The following is a 24327-nucleotide window of genomic DNA, read 5'->3' on the forward strand; positions in this document are numbered from 1 at the left end:
ACAAAGTTAACTATATCAAAATATTAAATTGAACAGATCAAATGATCCAAGCAAAAACCATACATTGTCAAACTGGTTTATATGATATGATCCAACTATATATTATCTGCAGGACACAAACTTTAGATTCAAAGATACCAATAAATTAAAAGTAAAGGGGAAGAAAACGTTATCATCCAACCGCAACCGTGAGAAAGCTATAGGGGCTGGGGAGATAGCTCAGTCGGTAGAGTGCTTGCCTTGTAAGCACAAGGCCCTGGGTTCGATCCCCAGCACCCCCCAAAAAAAAAAAAAAAAAAAAAAAGAAAGCTGTAATGTCTACAGTTATTATTGGGCAAAACAGACTTTACTCAAGAAATTTGTTAGAGATTAAAAGGAAAACTTTATAAGGATAAAACAGTCAATCCCACAGGAGGAGATAATGTTTACAAATATAAGTGCTTATCTAGTAACAGAGGATCAACATATGAGAAGCAAAAACTGAGTGAGTTGTAGCCAAATGCAGTTTGTTTTTACTTCTTATTAGGTGCCACGGGCATAGGCACATTCCTGATCATGCTTACTTTAGAATGTACATTTCAGAGCGTGATTAGCGCAGAGTCACAGTTCAAGAAGGAAAAGTGTTGGACACAGGTATGGGCATGCTCAGCTCAAAGTTACAGCTTGAGCAATAGAAAAACTGAATTGATAAAAGGTTAAAATGCTAGTCACAAATGTTTAAAGGTGGAATAAATGCTTCCGGGCATGCTCAGTTACCGTCACAAAGATGGAGACATGAACACTTCTGGGTATGCTCAGTTCAGTGTTATAAACATCCAAGTTTACTTTCAGAGACTAAAAGAAAAAGAGTGATTTGGTGATCTTGGAGAGCATGGCTGGTTCTTCATAAGTTTCTTATTTTTAGCTGAAACAAAGGAAAGGACATTCTGAAGGTGTATGAATGTTAAGAGCTTGCCTCTAAAGGAGCCCATCTTGGTTTAGTGGCTAATAAAATAAAGAGAGAAATAGACCATTGAACAATAATAGTTGGAGACAGCAATATACCATTTTAAATGATGGAAAGAATGACTGACAAGAAAGGTTCAATGAGGAAATAGAAGACAAACAATACTCTAAACCACTAGAGCTAAAGGACATTGATAGAACACCACTATATCCAACAACAACAGAGTTCATATTCTTCTTAAGTGCACTTGGACTATTCTGTAGGATAAACCATATGCTAAGCCATAAAGCAAATCTCAGTGCGTTTCAAAGGATACAAATATCATAAAGTATGTTTTCTGAGCACAATTAAATAAAATTAGAAATCAAGAGCAAAAACAAATCTGAGAAACCCAAAAGTATGTCAAAACTCAGTAAGTCACTCATTAAAAACCAATGGTCCAAAAATGAAAAAACAAAAATGGAAAAAAAATCCTAAAAAAAAAAATGAAAATGAAAACACAATATGCTAAAATTTAACAGATACAAGTTAAGCCACACCCAAAAGAAAGCAAGCAGACTGGTGTGGTGGCACATGTTTGTAATCCTAGCAGCTTAGGAGGCTGAGGCAGGAGAATCATGAGATAAGACCAACCACAGGAACTCAGTGAGCCCCTAAGCAACTTAGTGACACCCTGTCTCAAAATAAAATATAAAAAAGGGCTGGAGATATGGCTTTGTGGTTAAACACCTCTGGGTTCAATCCCTAGTGAAAAAAAAAAAAAAAAAAAGCAAGCAGACAAGCATAAGAAGCATAAGAAAGGAAATAATTAACTTCAAAGTAGAAATTATTGAACTAAAGAACTAAAGGGGTTAAAATATTAATTAATTTTAAAGTAGTTTCTTTGAAAAAAAAATCAACAAAATTCAAATATTTACCAGATTGATCAATAAAAGACAGAAGATTCAAATCACTTAAACTCACAAATGATAGAGGGAACATTACCCACTGACCTTAACAGCAATAAAAATACATTAAAATTTCTCTTTCAGAGAATTCATCACGTATGAATAGAAATGCATTAGATTTACATGTATTGATTTTATATCCTGCTACTTTGCTGAATTCATTTCTTAGTTCTAGAAGTTTCCTAGTGGAGTTTTTTGGATCTTATAAATATAGGATCATGTCATCAGCAAATAGTGACAGCTTAAGTTCTTCTTTTCCTATTTGTATCCCTTTAATTTCTTTGGTTTGTCTAATTGTTCTGGCAAGTGTTTCAAGGACAATGATGAGTAGAAGTGGTGAAAGAGGGCATCCCTCTCTTGTTCCAGTAGTGTACAATGAATCAAAATGCAGTATGTAAAAAATTAAAAGATAAATAAATAATTAAAAAAAAAGAAAATCAATGAAGAGCAATAAAACACACATAGCCCGTAACACACATAGCCAGTTATTAACTTATCAACATGATAAAAACATTTAAATTAAATCTCACCATCTAAATGAAAAATATATTAGAATAGCATGTTATATATAAGAAAATAAAATGCTATGTGCAAAACACAAAAAAAAATTAAGAAATATGAGTAATTGTATACTTAGTGTCCACAAAGAAAAGCCCAATCCCAAGTGGCTAGACTGTTGAATGTTACAAAACACTTTAATAATGACAATTCTTTTTTTTTTTTTTTTTTTCAAAAAAAAAAAATATATATATATAACAGAAGGTTTACTTCCTCGGAGATCTGGATTCCCTTGGTACTGAAACAAGATAAAGACACCACAAGAAAACTATAGAGCAATATCTTGTATGAATATGCATGTAACAATTGTTAAGAATGTAAGTGCAGTGTTCAGTCATTTATTTGTTGATTTTTTTCTTCTTTTATTGAATGCACTGCATGAAATAAATTTTCCTCTAAGTACTGCTTTCATAGTGTCCCAGAGATTTTGATATGCTGTATCTATCTTTGTTCTCGTTTACCTCTAAGAATTTTTTTATTCTCCTCCTGTTTACAATAAAAAAAAAAAAAAAAAAAAAAAAAAAAAAAAGAATATAAGTGCAAGCTGAATCCAAAGTATGGTGGTTAATTTTGTTGTTGGGGTGTCCACTTGAGTCCAGGTCTTTGGTGTCCTGAATAAAGAGTTGAGCAAGACATACACAAGTAACAAAGAAACAATTTATTAAAGGTGAAGGTGGAAATAGCACTCCATAAGGTAGAGCAGAGTGGACCCAACAAGAGAGAGAAGCTCAAGACCCCAATGTCTGGAAATTAGGATCTTATGTGCTGAGCTGTGAGGTGTTCTCTTCCCTATATGAACCAGATTGAAGACCTTACTCCATTTGTTCCCATTGGTTATTTATTGATACCTTTTTAGAATATTCTCCAATTTTTCCCATTAGTTACTTTAGAAAATCTAATTAGCATACTCCCCAATTTACACCCATTGGTCATTTAAAAATATCAAACCTATGATTGGAGTTGTCATGGTAAAGGGGCTTGTCTCGCTGTCTTGTACTCCAGTGGCATCTTTCTTAAGTCCTGTCTCCACCACCTATTTTATGTGTCAATTTGACAGGTTGCAGGGGATGCCCAGATATCTGGTTCTCGGTATGCCTATGGGATATTTCTTTGAGGATGAGATTAGCATTTGAATTAGTGAATCAGTAAAGTAAATTTCTCTCCCAGTGAATGAGCATCATCTAATCCTTTGGGGGTCAGAATAGAAGAAAAGGTGAAGGAAGGAAAAATTTACCTCTTTATTTTCTGACTCATTGCTTAATCTCTGATATTTTCTTATCTTTACCTACACTTGTCCTGAGATTTACACCACAGGCTCCCCTGTTTCTTAGTCTATTTTCTGTAGTTATGAAACAAAGTACCAGAGAATTGGTAATTTATAAAGAACAGATATTTATCTCTTACAATTCTAGATGCTGGGAAATCCAATATTTAAGTGCAGACATCAAATGATAACCTTGTTGAGTCATGACTTGGTGGGAGGCATCACATGATAAGAGAGCAAGTTACCAACACAGGTCTGCCTTCCTTTGTTTGTAAAGCCATTAATCCCATTATAGGGGCCCTACTCTCATGACCTCATCTAACTCTATCTTCCAAAGACTCCCCTCTCCAAATACCATCAACATATAATTTTGTAGATATTTCCAAAACATAATTTGGGAAGGACACATTCAAATCATAGCATCTTAGTTCTCAGGTCTTTGGATTCAGACTGAATTATACCATCAGCTTTTCTGGTTCTCCAGCTTATAGACTGTAGATCATGGAATTTCTCATCACTATACTTGCACGAACCAGTTCCTAATAATAAAACATACTCTCTCTCTCTCTCTCTCTCTCTCTCTCTCTCTCTCTCTCTCTCTCTCATACACACACACACACACATGCACACTAGGTAGATAGATTACTTATATATATAAAATTGGTTTTGTTTCTTGGAGAACCCTGACTAATGCAACAGAATTTTGTAAGAATTAAACACTGACCATATGGGATTTATTTCAGCAATTCAAGATTGGTTTAATGTCTGAACATAATTCATGCCGTATTGTCACATCAATAGAGTACAAACCAAAACTCACATGATCATGTCAAGATATTAAAAAAGCATTTAAAAATATTCAATACTTTTTCATGATTAAAAAAAAATTAGGGACTGGAGCTGTGGCTAATTGGTAGAGCATGTGCCTGACATGTGTGAGGCATTGGGTTCAATCCTCAGTGCCACATAAAAATAAATGAATAAAATAGAGGTATTTATCTACAACTAAAAAAAATATTAAAAAGAAAACAGAAATAAAGCTGGGCATGATGGCGCACGCCTGTAATCCTAGTGGCTTGGGAGGCTGAGGCAGGAGAATGGCAAATTTAAAGCCAACTTCAGCAACATCATGGTGCTAGCAACTCAGTGAGACCCTGTCTCCTAATAAAATACAAATTAGGGCTGGGGATGTGGCTTAGTGGTCGAATGCCCCTAAGTCCAATCTCCCTAAAAAATAGAATAGAAAGTAACTTTCAACCTAGTAAAAAAAAGCAAAAAACAAAACAAAACAAAAACCATGAAAATCCATAGTTAATAAAACTCCTTAATGGTGAATAACCAAATACTCTTCTAAGTTTGGGAACAAGACAAGGATGTATTCTCTTACCTCTTATATTCAACATTTTTCTACTGTGGGCAATTAGGAAATAAAAAGACACAAAAGGCATGCAGATTAGAAAGGAAGAAATAAAATTAGCTATTAGCGGATGGCATTATCTTGTGTACAGAAAATCCTGAAAAACACATTAAAAATTATTGAAATGAATAAGTTCAGCAAGGAGGTTGTAGGATAAAACCTTAATATACAAAAATCATAACGTTTATGTAACATTTCCCATGAACAATCAGAATGAAGTTAAGAAACTAGTTACATTTATAACAACATTAAAAATAATAAGGTACTTTAGAGATAAATTTACACAAAGTCAGGTAAGAATTATACATTGAAAACTGTAAAATATTGTTGAAAGATATTGATAAAGGTCTAAATAATGGAAAAATACCATTTTCATACATTGTAAAATTTAATGTTAAGATAATAAGATTACTCAAATCATCCCATAATTTTAGTGTAATCTGTATCACAATTCCTCAATGACTTATTAGCAAAAATGCACAAACTGATTTTAAAATTTGTATGAAATTATAAGGAAATGAGAACTAAAACAGTCTTCAAAAAAGAAGAACAGAGTAGGCAACTTCATACCTCCCAATTTCAAAACTTACTACAAAGAAAATTAATCATGACAATATGATATTGGCATCAGGGTGATGTATAGGTCAATGAAATAGAGTCTGGGGAAAAAATGTGTAAAATTAATTTTTTTGTAAGGTTTTCAATGAGCAAAGAATAATCTTTCAATAAACTATGGTGGGACAGCTGGACAACAAAAAGCAAATTAATCATGTTAACTCAAAATGGGCCAAACACTTATTTAGGTAAGAACTAAAAATACAAAACTCCTAGAAGAAAAGATTGTATAGACATAAACTTTCATGTTCTTATGTTTAGTAATGATTTTGTAGTCATGATACTCAAAGTTCAAGAAATAAAAATGATTAAAAATAAATAAGGCTCAAAAAAATAAAATACTGAGGAATAAATCTAACCAAGGAGGTGAAAGATCGCTAAAATGAAAATTGTAAAACCCTGAAGGAAGAAATTGAAGAGGATCTTAGAAGATAAAAAGATCTTTCATGTTTTGGAATAAGCAGAATTAATGTTATCAAAATAGCCATGCTACCAAAAGCAGTATACAGATTCGATGCAATACCCATTAAAATACCAATGACATTCTTCACAGGACTGGAAAAAAATTCTAAAATTGATTTGGAAGATTAAAAGACCCAAACAGAGAAAGCAATCTTGAGCAAGAAGAGCAATGCAGAAGTATCGCAATATCTACAATTATCTTAAATTTTGCTACAGACCTATAGTAATGAAAACAGCATGATATTGGCATTGAAATATACACAAAGACCAATGAAACAGAACAGAAGATGCAGAGACAAACTCACATACATACAGTCATCTGATACTTGACAAAAGTATCAAAAGTGTCAAAAATATATGCTGGAGAAAAAGATAGCCTTTTACCAAATGGTGTTGAGAAAACTGAATATCTATATGTAGAAAAATGAAAAAAGAGTCCTATGTTTCACCATGAAAAAAAAGTCAAATCAAAGTGGATCAAAGACTTAGGAATTAGATCAGAGATTTTGCAACTACTAGAAGAACACTTAGGGTCAACCCAGCGATACAATAGCACAGGCACTAACTTCCAAACAAGATCCTAATAGTGTGAGAAATAAAACCAAGAATTAATAAGCTGGATGGCATCAAATTGAAAAAGTTTTTGCACAGCAAAGGAAACAATAAAGAGCATGAAGAAAGACTCTACAGAATAGGAGAAAATATTAATCATCTACTCCTTTGACAGGGGATTAATATTCAGAACACATAAAGAAAACAAAAACTCAACCCAAAAATTAAATGGCCAAAAAGAACTGAATAGACATTTGCCAAGGAAGAAATACAAATACATAAAAAGTGTCCCACATCCCTGGCAATGAAGGAAATACAAATCAAAACTACATTGAGATTTTATCTCATTCCAGTCAAAATGATAATTATCAAGAATACAAATAATAATAAATGTTGGCAAGGATGTGCGGAAAAGGTACATTGTTGCTAGGACTGCAGATTAATATAACCACTCTGGAAAGCAGTATGGAGATTCCTCAACAAGTTGGAAATGGAACCACCATATGACCCATCTTATCATGTTTATAGCAGCACAACTCAATATAGCAAAGATATGGAACAAGCCCAGGTGTCTGTTAATAGATAAAAAAGAAACATGGTATATACACATAATGGAATTTTATTCAGTCACAAATAGGAACAAAATTATGACATTTGTGGGTAAATGGATGGAACTGGAGAACATCTTGCTAAATAAAATCAGACAGACTCAGAAAATCAAGGCATGAATGTTCTTTCTCATATACAGAAGTCGTAAAAAAGTAAGGGGGAAAAAGGAGGGGATCAGATACCATAAAGACGTAGGGAAGATCAATGGAATAGAAGATTGACAGGGAGAGAGAAGGGGTGGGAAAGGGGAGGAAATGCAAAATGAGTTTAATGAAAATCACACTATGTTTATGTGTAAATATACCACAGTGAATAGCTATAAAGCACCAATTTAAAAGTGCAAATGAGTCAGACATGGTGGCACAACATCTGGGGAAATTGAGGCAGGAGGATTGATAGCTTAAAGTTAGACTCAGCAAGTTAGCAAGGTATAAACAACTTATCAAGAAACAATCTCAAAATAAAAAATAAAAAGGGTTGTTACTATATCATATATACCATTGATAAATATGTTCATATATATGACATTTTATTAAATCTATATAACTAGAAAGGCAAGCAGTACTCCTTTTTGTTCTTTTTTATTCGAAATTATTAAGGTGTTTTTATTTTTGTTTGGTTTGTTTGTTTGGTTTTCTTGTTGTTTATTTGTTCCTGGGGATAGAACCAGGAATGTTTTGTGACTGAGTTACATCCCCAGTTCTTTTTATTTATTTTATTTTAAGGTAGAGTCTTGCTAACTTGTTGAGGTTCTCACTACATTGCTGAGGCTGATCTGCAACTTCTGATCTTCCTGCCTCAGCCTCCTGAGTTGCTAGAATTATAGGCGTACACCACCTTGTCCAATTGTGCTGATATCATTTGATAGTTTGCTTCCACTAGAATATTTTAGAATCACTTTTAAGTTTGTAAATAATCCTGTTTAGATTTTGATTTAAAATGCATTTAGTTGATAGGTCAATGTCAAATGTGTACATTGACAACAGGAAGTCTTTTCTTTCATCTGAAGTATATGCTGCCATTTAAGTCTCATTTATTGGTTTGTAAATAAAATATTTTTCTTTAAAAGTATATTGTGTTAGAAGTGTTTCTGTGTAACATCTTACAAATGATAGCTTTTTAACAATTCACATTACTATGTGCTCTGAACATAATATGTCAATTTTCATATATTGATCCTACATTCATCCTACCTACTGTATTCTCATAATAATTTTCATGATTTGACTAAAGATTTCCCAGTAGATAAAAATAAAATCTTGAATGGCAATTTTGTTTTTTGCTTTTCAAAAATTAAAAATTTCTCTTTTTTTTACTTTGTTATTTCATTTCCTGGAATGTCTGGTAAGTGATGAACAGAAGCAATGATTTGGGGGCCAATCTTTAAGAATAGTTTCTTTAATTCCATGATTAAATATGATTTTAATAGTCAAATATTGGTTTCTCTGCTGCTTTAGGATGTTGTCTATCAAAAAGTTTCCTAACCAGGCGTGGTTACGCAAGTCTGTAATCCCGTTGACTCAGGAGCCAGAGGCAGGAGGATCTGAAGTTTGAAACCAGCCTCAGCAACTTAGTGAGACCCTGACTCAAAAAATGAAAAGACATGGGAAAGTGGCTCAGTGGTAAAACACCCATGAGTTATAGCCCCGGTATGAAAAAAAAAAATTCTGAATTTTATCAAAAAGTGGTATTGAATTTTAACAAATGCCTTTTCTTTACCCACTGAAATTATCATATTTCTTTTCCCATTAATCTGGTGACATACTAAATTACATTAACAGTTCAGAAAAGGAAAACATCTCTGCCGTCCTCAATTGAATCCAACTTGATTAGATAAACTTTTATCATTGTATTCAAAATTTAGTTTGCTCACATTTTTAATAACCATGTTAATTTTTCTTTTTGTTATTGAGGGTTTTATTTTTAAAGTCCTTCTGTTCTTTCCTTTTTCATTGTTTTCTTCCTTCCTTCAATTTAGTATAGAAGATGTTATGTGGAAAAATCAAGCTAGAATTTCATCATGGTGGGGTAGTAAAATCAGTGGCCAGGTGAGGGGTAACTTCATGGTCCTCAAGTCAGCCCAGGTAGGGTAGGAAAGGAATACATATGCATCACTGGTGGTGGGGCAATGAAGAAAAGAGTTCTTCAGAGAGGTCTAGCAATGCCCGAGTTATGTTCAGATGTCCTCGATAGAAGTAGCAATAGGCCAGAAGAAGACTTGATCCAGTTAGTAAATATGTTAAGAATAAGAATCAGTTTTCTAACTATAAAAGGAAGGATCAATAAATACAGATTTCTTGAAAACTAGAGTCAGCCCTGTGTTAACTTGGTTTTATTGATCTCATGGTTTTCAATATGTGCATGTACATGAGCATGCACGAACACAAACACATGCATATATTACTTAGTTCTTTCAAGTGAAAGAGTCTAAGAGCAAGTACATCCCAATTTTATGCAGTAAGCCTCATTCCTAGTTCTTGGTTTATAAATACCAATTTCCACCACTAGAAACAGGACTCCTTGGAAAAAATGGATCCTAGATTGTAAAAGGGAAAGGACAAGATTAGCCTAGCATAAAAGGAGTTATTTTTAGAAAAATTGAGCATGCCATACAAGGATCAATGATTCAGATTAAAGAGCTCCTAATAGCCAAATCTGAAATTATTTCATCAAAATAAAAAATACAGTAATGAAAAATGACCTATTTAGTAAAGTAGTGATTCAGAAGTCCATTATAAAATGAATAAATAATTAAGAAAGGGAGAAATACTTTTTTACAGTAGAATACTAATGAAGTAGAAGGAATGATAGAATTAGGAAATCTCCATTTAACAGCCATAATAGTAATGATGAACTCAGTTGAGTGAACACTAAAATTAGTGAATGGAAATTCTATGAAGAACAGTATATTTCCATAGTCTCAAGATAACACCTCACAAAAGGTTTATAGATTAAAAGAGGGGGGAAATTACAGCGCAGAAACCTGGTAGAAAACCTGGTGGAAACCTGGTGGACACAGTGTTTAAGATTAACACTACCAGTAGTAGAGAAAGAAAAAATTTTATACTATGTAATAGAATTCAGTCAGAATAACATAGCATGGCTTCTACTAAAAAGCAATACTGTAACTAGACAGATTTATATGTTAGTCTCACTAAAAAATTAATCAATTAATTATTAAATGCAGATACAGTTGAATTGTTTTTTATGCTTATTTTACAATTTATATTTGTCATTATTTTTAAATTTTTCTCATTTTCAGATTTCTTTTTGAATAATTTTAAGTATATGTATTTGATTATTTCTTTTTAATTTAGGTGTTATCCTCCTACTTTTGAATTGCTATTCTATTAGTTTGGATTTCCTTTAAATACAATATATTTGACTCTAATTCTTATTAGTTCAAGCTTCCTCTCAAGGCATACAAGGAATTTAGAGTGCTTAACCCTTGAAAATCTTCATAATTTTTACGGGTTATTTTTCTCCATTGTTCTCTGGTAATGGAAGACGTTACTTCATTATCTTCTCATTTCTGATGTCTTGATTGAGATAATTGAGTGATGTCAAAAATAATCAGTTTTCTCTAAAGTTTGCTTTAAAACTTATACTTTTCTATTTATTAATGGTATGATCTCTCTCTCTATATAGATTACTACAAATTAAGATGTTTAAAATTTAAATAAACAAACTATATAACTCAATGGTAGAGTACTTGCCTACCATGTGCAAGTGTTTAATCCCACAAAAAAATCACATTTTCTGTAATCTTTGTAATTGTTTTGATCTAATACACTGATTCTTATAGAGATGTGTTCAAATACTTTACTATTTATCTGTCTCATAATTGTGTCAGGTTGCTTTACATATTTTGACTTTACTAACTGGGGATTTAAATTCATAAAAGGAAGGTAGCTATGCACCTATGTAATATATAATATCATGCTAAGTGCTATGTAATATAAAATAGTTTTCGTTTCCTGAGTAGACTGAGGGTGTTCAAACAAGGAAGCACATTTTAGAGTTTCAGGTGAGTTATAGGATCAGAAAGGTTGAGATTAGAAAAATGTTAGAAATGAATTGCTTGATTTGATCTTGCTTAAAGATTTTTAAGAATTTTTTAAGATTTTGAGTAGACAAGGGCATAAAATGACAGCAGATGCATGAATTCATGACAAAGCACCACACAAGCTCTTCTTAGGAATCCATAGATGGATGGATCACTGGGTATATTGTTTTCTTATTGCCGGTTTTATCTTTTTTGTTTCTTTCTTTGTTTCTTTAGGAGTGTAGGTAAGGAGGTAGGTGAGGGTTCGGAGTTACCAACAAAAGAAAAATATGAATCTTCCAGTATCATCCACTGATGTTGCACAAAGGAAGGAAAGACAAGATCAGGCTAATTGCACTCCTCAGGGTCAAGGTCAGTAGTGATTTGATTCAGGAGGAAATATGTATGCTGCTATGAATCGCAGCATATAAATTTATATGTTCTGCTCAGGTGGTCACCGGCTGCTTCTGATATCTCACAGTCTATGACAGAAATGTCCATAGGAAGGAGATTTAGATTCAGAAGAATATCATAGCTGTTCAGAGCACAAAATTGAAAATCAGATATATTTTATATGGAATGTTGACCCTACTAATTTTGAGCAGGTCACTTATTCTCTTTAAAACAAAAGCCTCTAATTCATAGCAGGGTGTAATAACACGTATTTAAAATTGCTTTTATGAAAATTAAACTGAATCATTTATCCAAGGTTATTTTTATAATGCCTGCTCATGGTAAAGGATCAGTGAATGTTAGCTACTTCCACTACAAAATAAATAAATGATGGATTCTAAGTGGGGACCAAACTGTAATATAACTCAACTGCAACAAGTATTAAGTTTTATGAAATAAGTTAACAAATAATCTTGATCTACTGACATCAATTTTAGCAGGCTGCTTCTTTGTATGTATGTCACTTTCCTTTTCTTCTCAGTTTTTACTGTCAGAAATAGCACCTCATTCTTCCTACTCAGTTTCACTTCCACCCTACAGAGTGACTTAAAATATGTATTTCTACCCGAAAAGATAATTTGGTATCTTTGTAATCTAACTTTTTTTTAAAAAAGTCAGGTTAATTTGAACAAAAGTATCTAAATGCTTTAAAATAGATAGTGTATAGGTTTCATGAGCAACTTGGGTGGAAAATGTACTACAGTAACTCCATGAAAGAACATTTTTCACTTGTCTGTGACAGGAAGTTGCAGGTTGCTAACAATCTTCAAAGACTTTTATTTAATTTTATTAGTGTACTATAGTTATAGCTCACAATGGGATTCATTATGGCATGTTCACACATACACAGCAAAATTTTATCAATCTCATTCCTGCACCTGCACCTTTCCTTTTCCTCTCCTCAACTCCCCCCCACTCCAGCATTCTTCTTGCTCTACTGATCTCTCTTCTTTTATTATTTTCATTTTAATTATTAGATTATACACACACACACACACACACACACACACACACACACAGATTCCTGTAGTATATTCATACATGGACATAGCATATTTTGGTACATATCATCCCTTGGTACTTTCCCATTTTCTCCCTTCTTTCCTCTTTCTTCTTCTTCTTCCTCTACTCCATTTGTCTCTCTTCTATTTGTCTCTCCCCTTTTTTATTCCTTTTTCAAATATATTTAGAAAATGCTTACTGCAGTATAAAATGTTTTCACACAGAACCATTGCTCTTATTCACGTTTCTTTAAATAATAATAAACCAAGATCTAAAAGAAAAAGAAATCTTTGCTTATGAAAACAGAGAGAATGAAATCAGGCTTATAGCTTAATCCCGAGTTTTGCTACTGAAGTGAAGGTTAAAGTTGCATTTATTTAAGGAGGCCCTTATTGAATGTTATGTCACAGGAATTCTCAGCCTTGGCACCATGGACATATGGAGCTACATATGATTTGTTATGTGGGCTGTCCTATGCATTGTTTGATGTTTAACAGTCTCTCTAACCTCTTCCCCAAATGTCTTTAGACTTATTACAGAAATTTAACTGCTTTTGCTAAAAGCAGTGACTCAGACCTGAAGATGCCCAATGGGTAACTGAAATCAGGATGAATCTTGGCATCTCTGTCTTCATTTGTATCTGTCTCCTTTGTTCCCTTAAACTTGGGTCGGATTCCTGTTCAGTTTTGCATGTAAGTCATGTCAATCATTTAAAATGTGTTTATCTAAAAACTCGTAATACAAAGTTTATTAGCTCTAAAATTACCTAGCCTATCTCACTCCCCTTTAAGGTTGAAGCTAGATCTGGAATATCCTGTTCTGGCCCCCTGGAGTGGTGTCTAGAAGTCTTCAGACCTTGTTTTACAATCCTTCCAGGAACAGCAGGAGGAAGGCACATCTCCCCAGGATAAGGAGGAACTCCCTGTGTGGGAGCAATCATCCCATGGACACTGAATTGTTCCCTTCCAAGGATCACAGATTTGATAGATAAACATCCTGAACAACAAGTGGAAATTTCCAGTAAAGTAGTAAGACCTAAACTGCCTAATTAGTTAGCTCTTCTTTAGGAAACCTGATTTAACACCACAGACCCCTACCTTTTGGATTGTAGATAACTATCCCTAGGAATCTAATTACTCCCCTTTGAAGTATAAACCCCCCTATTGAGGCTTAATGACCAAGGCTAGAGATTTAGGCCTTGTAAGAGGAGCTAGTTCTTCCCCTTATCACTCTGCCTCTGTAAACATGCTTCCCACTAGAAGCTCCCATGAATGACCATACACAGTATAGACTAGAAATTTTATAGCACCAGATAGCCTATTAATGTTACAAGAAACTGGAGATGGGGAATCGGAATTTGGAGTCCGATTTCTGGGCACACCAGCATAAAATAAAGTTTGAGTTCTCCCCTCTTCCAAGTGCTGTTTGTTGCTTCTTGAATGATTCCCCAACATAAATAATATTAAATTATTGTTTTCATTAGCACTTATGTTTTCATGTGATGCCAATAGACTGATTGGGAACTTACAAGACCAACATGAATTTTTCAGTTACTAATGGAGCACTGTTTTTGTATACTCAACATTTTCCTCATTTTCTCTTAATCATGGATACCATATAGGATCAATAGAATCCTATCAATCCAATATGAAGAGGGTTTTGAAAAAATTAAGATTTGGATATAAAATTAACAAGGTTTGCTTTGGATGCTTCCTATTCCTTCATTTATCTAGCACAAGCTGAACTATTTTTCAGTATTAATGTCAACTAAGTCCAGTTCTGAAGGTCTCCTCAATGTTATTTAACTTTTCCTGTGGGTATAGGCCATTGAGACTGGTGTTTTGTAAACAATTATAGAGATTTTCTAAAATTTTATTAAAATAATTAAATAGTAATTGAACCAACTCTAAGTGTGCAAACTTTGCAGTCAGAAAAAAGTTCTACTTTACCTTAAAATTTTATCTCAATTCCAGAAGAAATGAGATCTCATGTGAGAGGTACATTATTCAGCTTTTCATCTCTGTGACAAAGTACCTGAGAAAACAATTTAATGGAGGAAAGACTTATTTTGGTTTGTGATTTCAGAGTTTTTGGTCCATAGTCATCCTCATTGTTTTGGGCCTTAAGTAAAGCAGGACATCACAACAAAAAGATATGGTGAAGGAAAGCTGACCAGATCTTGTCCACCAGGAAGGGCAGAAGGAACCAGGGATAAGATATACTCTTTACATCCCTTCCAGGGCATGCCTCTCGTAATCTATTTTCTCCATCTAGGCTCCATCCACCTCTTGAATTTCCACCACCTCCCAATGGCCCATGAAATTATAAATCCATCAATGGATTAATCCACTGATCATGGATTAGAACCAATGATCCAGTTATTTTCTTTATTAACATATCCATGTGCAGACTTGAGCAGAAATCTGACCCAAAGTTTAAGGTAGCAAAGGAGACAGATGCAATATGAAGACAGGGATACCAAGTTTTTTATCCTGTCTTTAGTTACCAATTGTACAATCTGCAGGTCAAGTAAAGAGTCAGTGCTTTCAACAGAGGTCTGTTAGGCCGTGACTTCAGTGGCTCCGTAGGAGAAAACAAAACAACTGAGGCAGGAGGCAGTGCAAAGAGAGACCAATCAAACATGGACAGATAAACTCCAATGACCCTTATGTCCACCTATCACTCAGCAGGACCCCTACCTATTCCAGCCTATAAAGACCCTGGCAGCTGGGGCCACGTGGGATCTTCTCTGGCTCTCCATCCTGATCTGTGGGGGCACGGGGCTGGGGGCTGGGAATTTTGCCCAAGAGTCAAATTCCAATAAAGCTTGCTTCTGGCCACTTTCTGTCAGCAACTCTTTGGCCACCAGCCCTCACCCTCGAGTTTACAAGGTTCCTGAAAATCAATGCAGGCAAACATTATCATTATAGAAGTATTGTCAATGTCACACATTAGAGGTATTGTCCACAGCAAAGCTAGTAGGAGACTAATAATATATTGCTTAACAATAAAAAATTAGTAATTTTTTAAAGTCAACTCAAAGCAAGTGAAGCTAAAGGGTTTATTTAGATTTCTCTCAAAAACTAGATGTCTGGATATAACACCTCTGTGTATCCCTGGGGAGCAACATCAGAGGCTCACCAATGTGTATGTGTCAATACAGTCTTATGAAGAAGAACAATGTAGTAGAACTCACACTTCCCGACTTCAAAACTTACTGCAAATATGTGTTACTCAAAATAATTTGGTACTGATATCAGTATAGACCTCGAGGCCAATGGGATAGATTGAACATACAGAATAAACTTCTACTTATTTTTGACATGGGTACCAAGACCATTCAATGGTGAAAGAATAGTCTCTTCAATAAATAGTGCAGACAGGCACAAACAAAAGGAAAAAAAAAAAAAAAAACATGGATCCCTACCTCATATCACACACAAAAATTAGCTCAAAATGGATCAATGACCCAAATGTAAGAGCTAAAACTATTAACTATTTAAAAGAAAATATAAGGGCGGGTCTTTGTGACTTTGGATTTGACAATATGACACCAAAACATAGACAATGAATGAAAAAAATAAAATGCACTTCATCAGAATTAAACCTTTTAAAATCAAACGACATGATCAAGAAAGTAAAAAACAACTCACAGCATATTTTCCAATAACTTATCTGACTTCAGTTTAGTTTCTGAAATATATAAAGCACTCTAATAATTCAACAGCCAAACACACACACACAATTAACAAATGGATAAAGAGCTGAGTTAGGTGGTGCACTCCTGAAATCCCAGTAGCTCAGAAGGTTGAAGCAAAAGGATGTGAGTGCCCCTGTATTCAATCCCCAGTACCAAAAAAAAAAAAAAAAAAAAAAAGAAAGAAAGAAAAAAGAACTTTATACTAAGATAACAAAAAGATAAAAAAATGATGAATAAAAACAAGATGCTTGATATCATTGTTCATTATGGAAATGCAAATCGAAACCTCAGTGAGATATGACCTCACACCCATGAAGAGGCTATGCAAATAAACATCATTTAAAAGGAAATAAATAGCAGGTCTTGGTGAGGTGGAAAATATCTTAGATAAAAGAGCTTGTTCTTTATTTTAAAATGTTCAACAAAATTATTACACAAATCAGCTATTTTATTCTTAGAATAATTAGAAATATATATCTGTACAAAAACTTGTACATGAATCTTCATGGCAGCATTATCCAAAAAAGGAAACAGATTCATTGTCCATCAATGGACAACTGGATAAACAAAATTTGATATGTTCATACAATGGAAAATTTATTCTAGTATGAAAAAAATTAAGTACTACTACATGTTACAACATGGATGAAACCTCGAAAACCATTATGCTAAGTAGTGGAAGGCAGACATAAAAGTTCACACACTGAATTATTCTATTTTTCTGAAAAATCCCATATAGATCATTCTATAGAATGAGCAAAGCAATAGTTTTTTTCTGGGTTAGAAGAGGGGACATAGGACTGTACAATGGGTACAAATAACGGAAATATTTTTAAAGACAAAGAGATGATAGTTGAGAAACATTCTGAATGAACTAAATGCCACTGGCATTTTCATTTTAAAATGGCTTATTTCGTTAGTGACTTTCACCTCAATATATTTTAAAAATAGCCAATAGAAATAGTGGATTAATGCTTGCTTGAAATTAGAAGTGGGAGGTGATAACTGTTTTCTTTTCTACAACATATAATTTTCAAATCATACTGATGTGATGATTGCACGTCCATATCACATGATATTGATACTGCCATTTACTGGTGACGAGTTTAGCTCCCTCTAATGGTAAAGTTTGAACACAAGAGAAGCATGCTGAGGCAAGCATATTAAGTAGGTTTTATTTAAAGGTAATAATACGGATTTCTCCCGGGAGAGAGAAGGGGGCCATGGCTAATGTTCTAAAGTCCCAAGAAGTGAGCGCACCTTACATCTTTTATAGGTTAAGGTCTCTTTTGTTCTCCAGTTCTCTCCCCCCTTATCTCTCCTTCCTGCCTAAGTGACTAGGCCTGGTTTTGCAGGTGAGATGCATAAAGTTGAGAAGTGGATGGGGCAGGGGGAGGGCCAAAGTGATTCAGCCAGGCAAGGGTCCAGGGGGCATTAATTAGCAGCTCCATACTTGTAGTCCTTGATAAAGGCAGGTAAATTTGGTGATCAATGAGCTCCGGAGATCCTTAACATTCCATTCTCCCAGGGGCAGTCTCCAACTTCCAGAGGCAGATGGCTTTCATGGCCTTCATTTCCTTGATTTGACCCGATCCCCTATTTCTACACTAACTGCTTGTCCCCAATTATGGCTTCAATATGAGAGGACAAGAGGAGGAGAAAACTACCAGAGGAATTATACTGTTGCTTCCTATCTATTTGCTTCCTTCTAATTTCAAGGTCTAGCTATACCTTGTGCTTGGTAACTGTGCCTAGTTGCTTAGTTGCCAGTAATTCAAACAACAATTCTCTTCACTTCTGCTGACTCTTGCCAATGCAGATTATTTTTTCTCAAAGTAGAAATATTGCTTGAGTCAATCACTGTGTGCAAAGAATGGGGAACAGAGGCCAAGGACAGAGAAAACAAAAATAAAAACAGAAACAAAAAATAACAGTCTTTCCAAAGAGTTTTCATATGATGAAACTTTAAATTTCAAACAACTGAAAGTATACAGTGTGAAAAATTACAGTAAATGTAGCTGAGAAGCTTAAAACTGGTAAAGACAAAATTCAGTTATTATAAAGTAGGTGCAAGAAAATTTCTTTGAGTAGAAGGAAATTTCTCTGATTCAAGTGGATTTACAGACTATCCCATGTTTGAAAGTCTATCAAGTGAAGCGAGAAGGACTCTAAGATTGTTCCCTTTTGACTCTCCTTTGAAGACAGGCCTTAATCTTGGTTAAATATAATTTTACCAGGGGTTTCAGTAGGTGCAAAGTATCAAGATTTGGATATTACTGGTAAATGGAGCTTTGCCAGAATTCAAAGTTGGAGATTTCAGTTTAATGCTCTGTCATAGAGCATTAGACGCAGTGCCACAGACATGATCTCCAAGGAATTTTCAAAGACAGTGATGCCATGTTGATAGACTGTGCAGCTTAGCTTTCATTGATGCATAGGATCTAGCAAAACCTAAGACTGGACAGAACAGTAGGTTATCACAATAATATGATCTTATAGGTATTTGGGAATAACTGTTAAGGTTATAAAAGTCACATAAATACTTCCCAGAACTGCCCAAACTGGGAAAGATCCTTTTGTCAGGAACTTTGAAGTCGCTCCTAAATAAGAATGCTTGAAGTCAAAACAACTATAACAAGAGAAACCACAATGGTTCTTTTCAGTCTCATTCAGTCCTTAGTATGGTATCACACATATTCACAGGACAACCTGCATGTTTATCCCTAGCATCTGGGTCCTCCCATCTTTGACGATTTAAATCCTGAGGCGCACACTGCAAAACTTCTCTTCTTATCCCCTCCTGTCCCTTGTATACACTGCCTGGTGCTATCTACTTTCTCCAATTCATCTTTTCAAAACCACGGTAGTCTCCCAGTTGGACATGTCTCCCAACCATAAGTTTCCATCATATCTTTGTACATGGTCATCAGTTCTTTTCATTAACAAGCATTTGAAAATGTTATGAAATTCTACTTTGTATAGCAACTAATTAGGATAATCTTTGCCAAACGTAGTAAAAATCTCTGTCCTTGAAACACATTTTTCTTATAATAGCTTCTAACAAAGACATCAAACAGTTGACCAATAAATGTAGATTGACTTGATGATCAGAAAAATATCTTTGTCCTCCTTTATGCATTCAAGTTTTATCATCAATTGTACTTTAGCTGAATAGTACAATCCATATAGGAAAATCTATACTTTAAGAATATGCACTATCTAATTAGAATGCTTCCTCACTCCAACTACTGGCATAAATGTCATCTTTTTATATTTAATACCCCTATTTATTTTCTATGTGTGCACATACATAATTTTAATAATAAATTTGATATATCTCATGGTACAAAGTGTAAGTATTTCTAATTAGTTTGATCAAAGATACCATAGTCAGTGCTGAGTAATGAAAATTGTTCTAATAAAAATTCTATTGCTTTTGACAGGAGGAAAAATGACCATACATTGATTCAGCACTTCCAGTCTTCCAGAAAAACATTTACATGTGATGTATTTATAAGGGCATATAAATGTATATGTAGTCACAGTTGTAATATTTCCTGCAGCAGAAGCAGCAGGACAACAAGCTATTTCTGCTGAGTTTTATTATTTTATTATCTTTACAGTTTTCGACTCTGGTCTATGTGATTTTAACTCTTCCGCTCTTCTGGGAGGTTGAATAGGGCAAACAAAGAAATGGACGTAGACATCCAAAACAGCTCTCTTATGTTATCCTTGCATTCTGGAGCCATTGAGGTCTGAATCAAAGAGATTATCCTTACTAAAACAATGATTTATACAATGGATATTTGGGTAAGAGAAGAAGTAAACTAACGTTTATTAAGTGCATAAAATCTGCAGGGAAATCAGTGGAAAATGAACTAAAGTCAAGTATCTAGGGATAAAACTAGAAAGGCCTGATTTCTCTGGATTATGAAAGATTGAATCGAATTGTAGAAGGGCCCACAATGCCTAGAGAGCAGAAATACACATAGTTACTGTAGAGGCTAGTTCTTGGAGGCGTGTAATAGTAGATAGTTCAAAGAAGTATTTTTGAGGATTCCACCAGCCATTGAGGTTATCTTTGCAGACAGAACTATATAATTTCAAGTCCTTCCTTTTCTATTAGGCACCATATAATCTTAAATAAGTCTGAACTGTGTTGAATTTTAGTTTCTGTTTTAGTCAGCTTTTTTGCTGCTGTGACTAAAAGGCCTGACAAGAACAATTAAAGGAGGAAATGTATATTTGGGGGCTCATGATTTCAGAGGTCTCAGTTTATAAAATGGCTGAATCTATTCTGCAAGGCCTGAGGTGAGCAGAACATCATAGTGGAAAAATGCAGTGGAGGAAAGTGGCGTAGGACATTGTGCCAGGGAAGCAGAGAGAGACAACTCTGCTCAACAGGGATAAAGGACAAAATATATACCCCAAAGCCATGGCCCCAGGGATGCACTTCATCCAGTCACACCCTACCTGCCAGAGTTACCACCAAGTCAATCCAAGATCAGGGGATTAATGTACTGCTTAGGTTAAGCCTTTTATAACACAATCATTTCACCTCTAAATCTTCTTGATTTGTCCCTTTTGAGGAATACCTAATATATCTAAACCATAACAGTTTCTTCATCTAGAAAATAATAAGCTAGAAATAATATAATTGGCATGCAAATATAAAGTTGTGATTCCTACATGTCCTATTAAAGGAAAATATTGGGTATTGTACAAAGGACCCATGTCTGGGTTATCAGAGACATTTTTATGGAAGTGACATTTAAGGAAAGATAAGAAGCATAAATAAGACTGAGAATGAGAAAAAAATTTTCCAAGGCAAAAATAAGAGCCAGAATTCTAAGAGATTTTGGCAGGTTTTAGAAATACAAAGGCCAGGATGTAGCAAAGAAAGTGAAGGTGTAAACAGGATGATATGAGGCAAAATGGTAGGCAGATCATAGACATATTAATTGCATGACTCAATTATATGTAAAATCAATTTTTATCCTTAGTGTAATCTGAAACTTTAAAAGGAATTAACTGAGTGACATTATTATCTTTTGTTTAAAAGCAGATTATTCTGGCTATCTAGTAGATAACCCCAAAATTGCAAATAGGCATATGGGAAAAATTTTCAGACTTTATTCATCTCTGAGGTGAGAATTGATGATAGCTTGGAATAAAATAGCAGTAAAGGAAATAAAAACTCGTTAGTAATTTAAAAACATGTTCAGGAATGAAACTTGGAAGAATTTGGATTGATTTAATACTTGATCTGTCATGGGGGAGAAATGGAAGTAACATCCATAGACAAAACTTCAGTTTTTCCTATGCTGAAAACCAAGAAATGTGTCATAGGTAGAGGGAAATGCCTACCCAAGGAGTTTTGGTATGGTTTTATTAATTGTGTTCAAAGCAATAGCCTTGAGATATGCCTATAGGCTGATGAATACAAAAGCATCTATTAAAATGGCAGAAAAGTAAGGAATAATTGGGGGAAAAATAATTGGGGGATAAAGTCAGAAGAAATGGGACTCCAAAGACTCCAGAGACTGATCCAGATTATTCCCTTGAACATGAAGGAACTAGATAGAAAGGATGGGAAGGAAGATCAGGGTATTTAATAATGTGAAGATGAAATCTTTTCAATCAACTGAGAATAGAAAGGAAAAGTAAAAGGTCTAAGTGATTGGAAGAGCGAAAGAAAATATAACTGACTAAGATTATAGAGGAACAAACAACCTAGAGAAATAAAATATACCCCAGCAATATTGAGTTAACACATTTTTTTTTTGGCAAAAAAATTAAAACTTGATTTCTATGGGTTTAATCAGGATTGGAATTTTCCAGAAGTTTTTTCCAATAGAGTTGAAGAAAATTGCAATGAGGTGATAATTACAGTGGATCAAGGAACCCAAGCCAGATAAAGTAGGTAAAGAAGACATGTTGGAAGGATGGATAACAGAATAGAAAGTTGTAATGAGTAAACTCTGTGGTTCTTGATGTGGAATATGTTAGACTGAGAGATATACAGCAGTATGCTGTGAGATTGGGAGACAGTGATCTGATTTCAGAAACTGCATATTTTTTGGTTAAGTCATAGTGAAGAATGTGACTATGAGAACAGGGTAGAGGAAATATTGAGATGAAAAAGCCATGTAATTGGAAAGCTGATGTGTATAAGGTATAAAGTGTCTTATGAAGAACACACAAACTCTAAAAGACTTTTACAGTAGGTAAGGTATAGACTACATCAATTTCAAATAATAAATCTATGGGTAAAGACATGGGAGAGTCATTTAACTCTGCCTGAATAAAATATACGACCTAAGGCTATTGATATGCCTCTGTACCTCAGTTACTTGAATCGATCTTACCACAAAAACCATTTATTCATGAGCTAAATGCCTCTTAGAAACCATAGGCCCTGATCTACTTCATGTTACAAATGGAATTGATCCCAGAGAAATAAAGTGTATCCCACTGAAGTAGGACAGAAAAGGTGGGACACCTGAGGAATTTTCAGGAAGAAGGTTTATTGACTTCAGGGTTCAGAGGTGACTTTTGCCTAAGAATTTTTCCTCTGAACAAAGATTTTGGAAATTTTTTGAATTTTATATCCAGTGGGAAGAGGGACTTGGAGGTTTTACATGACAAGTTTTTTTGTTGTTGTTGTTGGTTCATATTTCTTGTCTCATTTTACACATTTTACCCCCAAAGCAGGAGTAACATAGTTTGTGGTTAAACCTAGCTTTTGCAAGACAGAGCAGAGCAACAGGAAATAGGGTGTCTAACAACATTGAGCCCTTCTGCAAAGATCTTGACTGATATGACAAGAGGAGAAGTTTAATTATGGCAAGAGTCTTTTGGATGGGGATACCTGGTCTGCTTCACCAAGATGATGCCTTGACTTTATAGGAAATTTAATCATAAACTCAATCAAGCTGTTTTTCTATACCATCCAATTAAGGTACTATTTCCCAGGTTCATAGTGCAAATGTTTAGGGTTTTGAGAGCACATCAATACATATTACTTGTCTTTTGTTCTCAAGTTCTGAAAAAGATGGGGGAAAAGAGCAAATAGTAATTCAGATAAGAAACAAAAAGCATTCCATTACTTATATCATCTAAATTATAGCAGTTTATTCCCAAAAACTGAGCATACTCAGGGTATTTGTCCAAGATTTACCAAAGTGATGTCACTCTCTTAACAGAGGACAGTTGATGTAACTAAGAGAAACCAAAAGTATTATAATACATCATCATCTTTACATGTAAAAACTATCAGGAGTTGGGAGGTAACCAAATACCAAAGAAATCATTACAGTAATGATAAAGTATAAAGAGACAACTCCTCAAATCTATTAATAAGGTAAGTAATATTGGCAATTCATACATGAAATATAAAACATAAATAATGTAAAAGTGCTTTAAAGAAGTATAATAGGTGCCCTGAATTGTAACCAAGTCAGAAGAAGTATACCATTCTCAAGGTGAGTTAACAGTTCTGTAAGCCTGGGGGGCAAGGGAAGAATCAGATGCAAAATGGCAGTGCCAATTTCCATACCGTTTAGAAGATTGAATGTATTAAGCAATATTTTTTTTACTACAGAAATCATAATTTTGAGAATATCCCTTTTGACAAGATAGATGTTGCCTTTAATTTTAGTCATGGCATAAGTAAACCATCCTTTTAAAAAAAACTTACACTTTTATATATGAGTTTTTATCTCAAGTAGGTATGATTACAGGAAGAAATTGTGCAA

At 34.3% G+C, this 24327-nt stretch overlaps 1 non-coding gene across 1 annotated transcript; it reads left to right on the forward strand.

Annotated features, from left to right (window-relative positions):
• The first annotated feature begins 208 nt into the window (after window positions 1-208).
• On the forward strand, window positions 209-282 carry Trnat-ugu (transfer RNA threonine (anticodon UGU)). The gene has a single exon. It is a non-coding gene; the product is annotated as a tRNA-Thr (tRNA).
• The last annotated feature ends 24045 nt before the right edge of the window (window positions 283-24327 follow it).

Source organism: Sciurus carolinensis, chromosome 13 (genome assembly GCF_902686445.1).
Source record: "Sciurus carolinensis chromosome 13, mSciCar1.2, whole genome shotgun sequence".
Taxonomy (NCBI): Eukaryota; Metazoa; Chordata; class Mammalia; order Rodentia; family Sciuridae; genus Sciurus; species Sciurus carolinensis.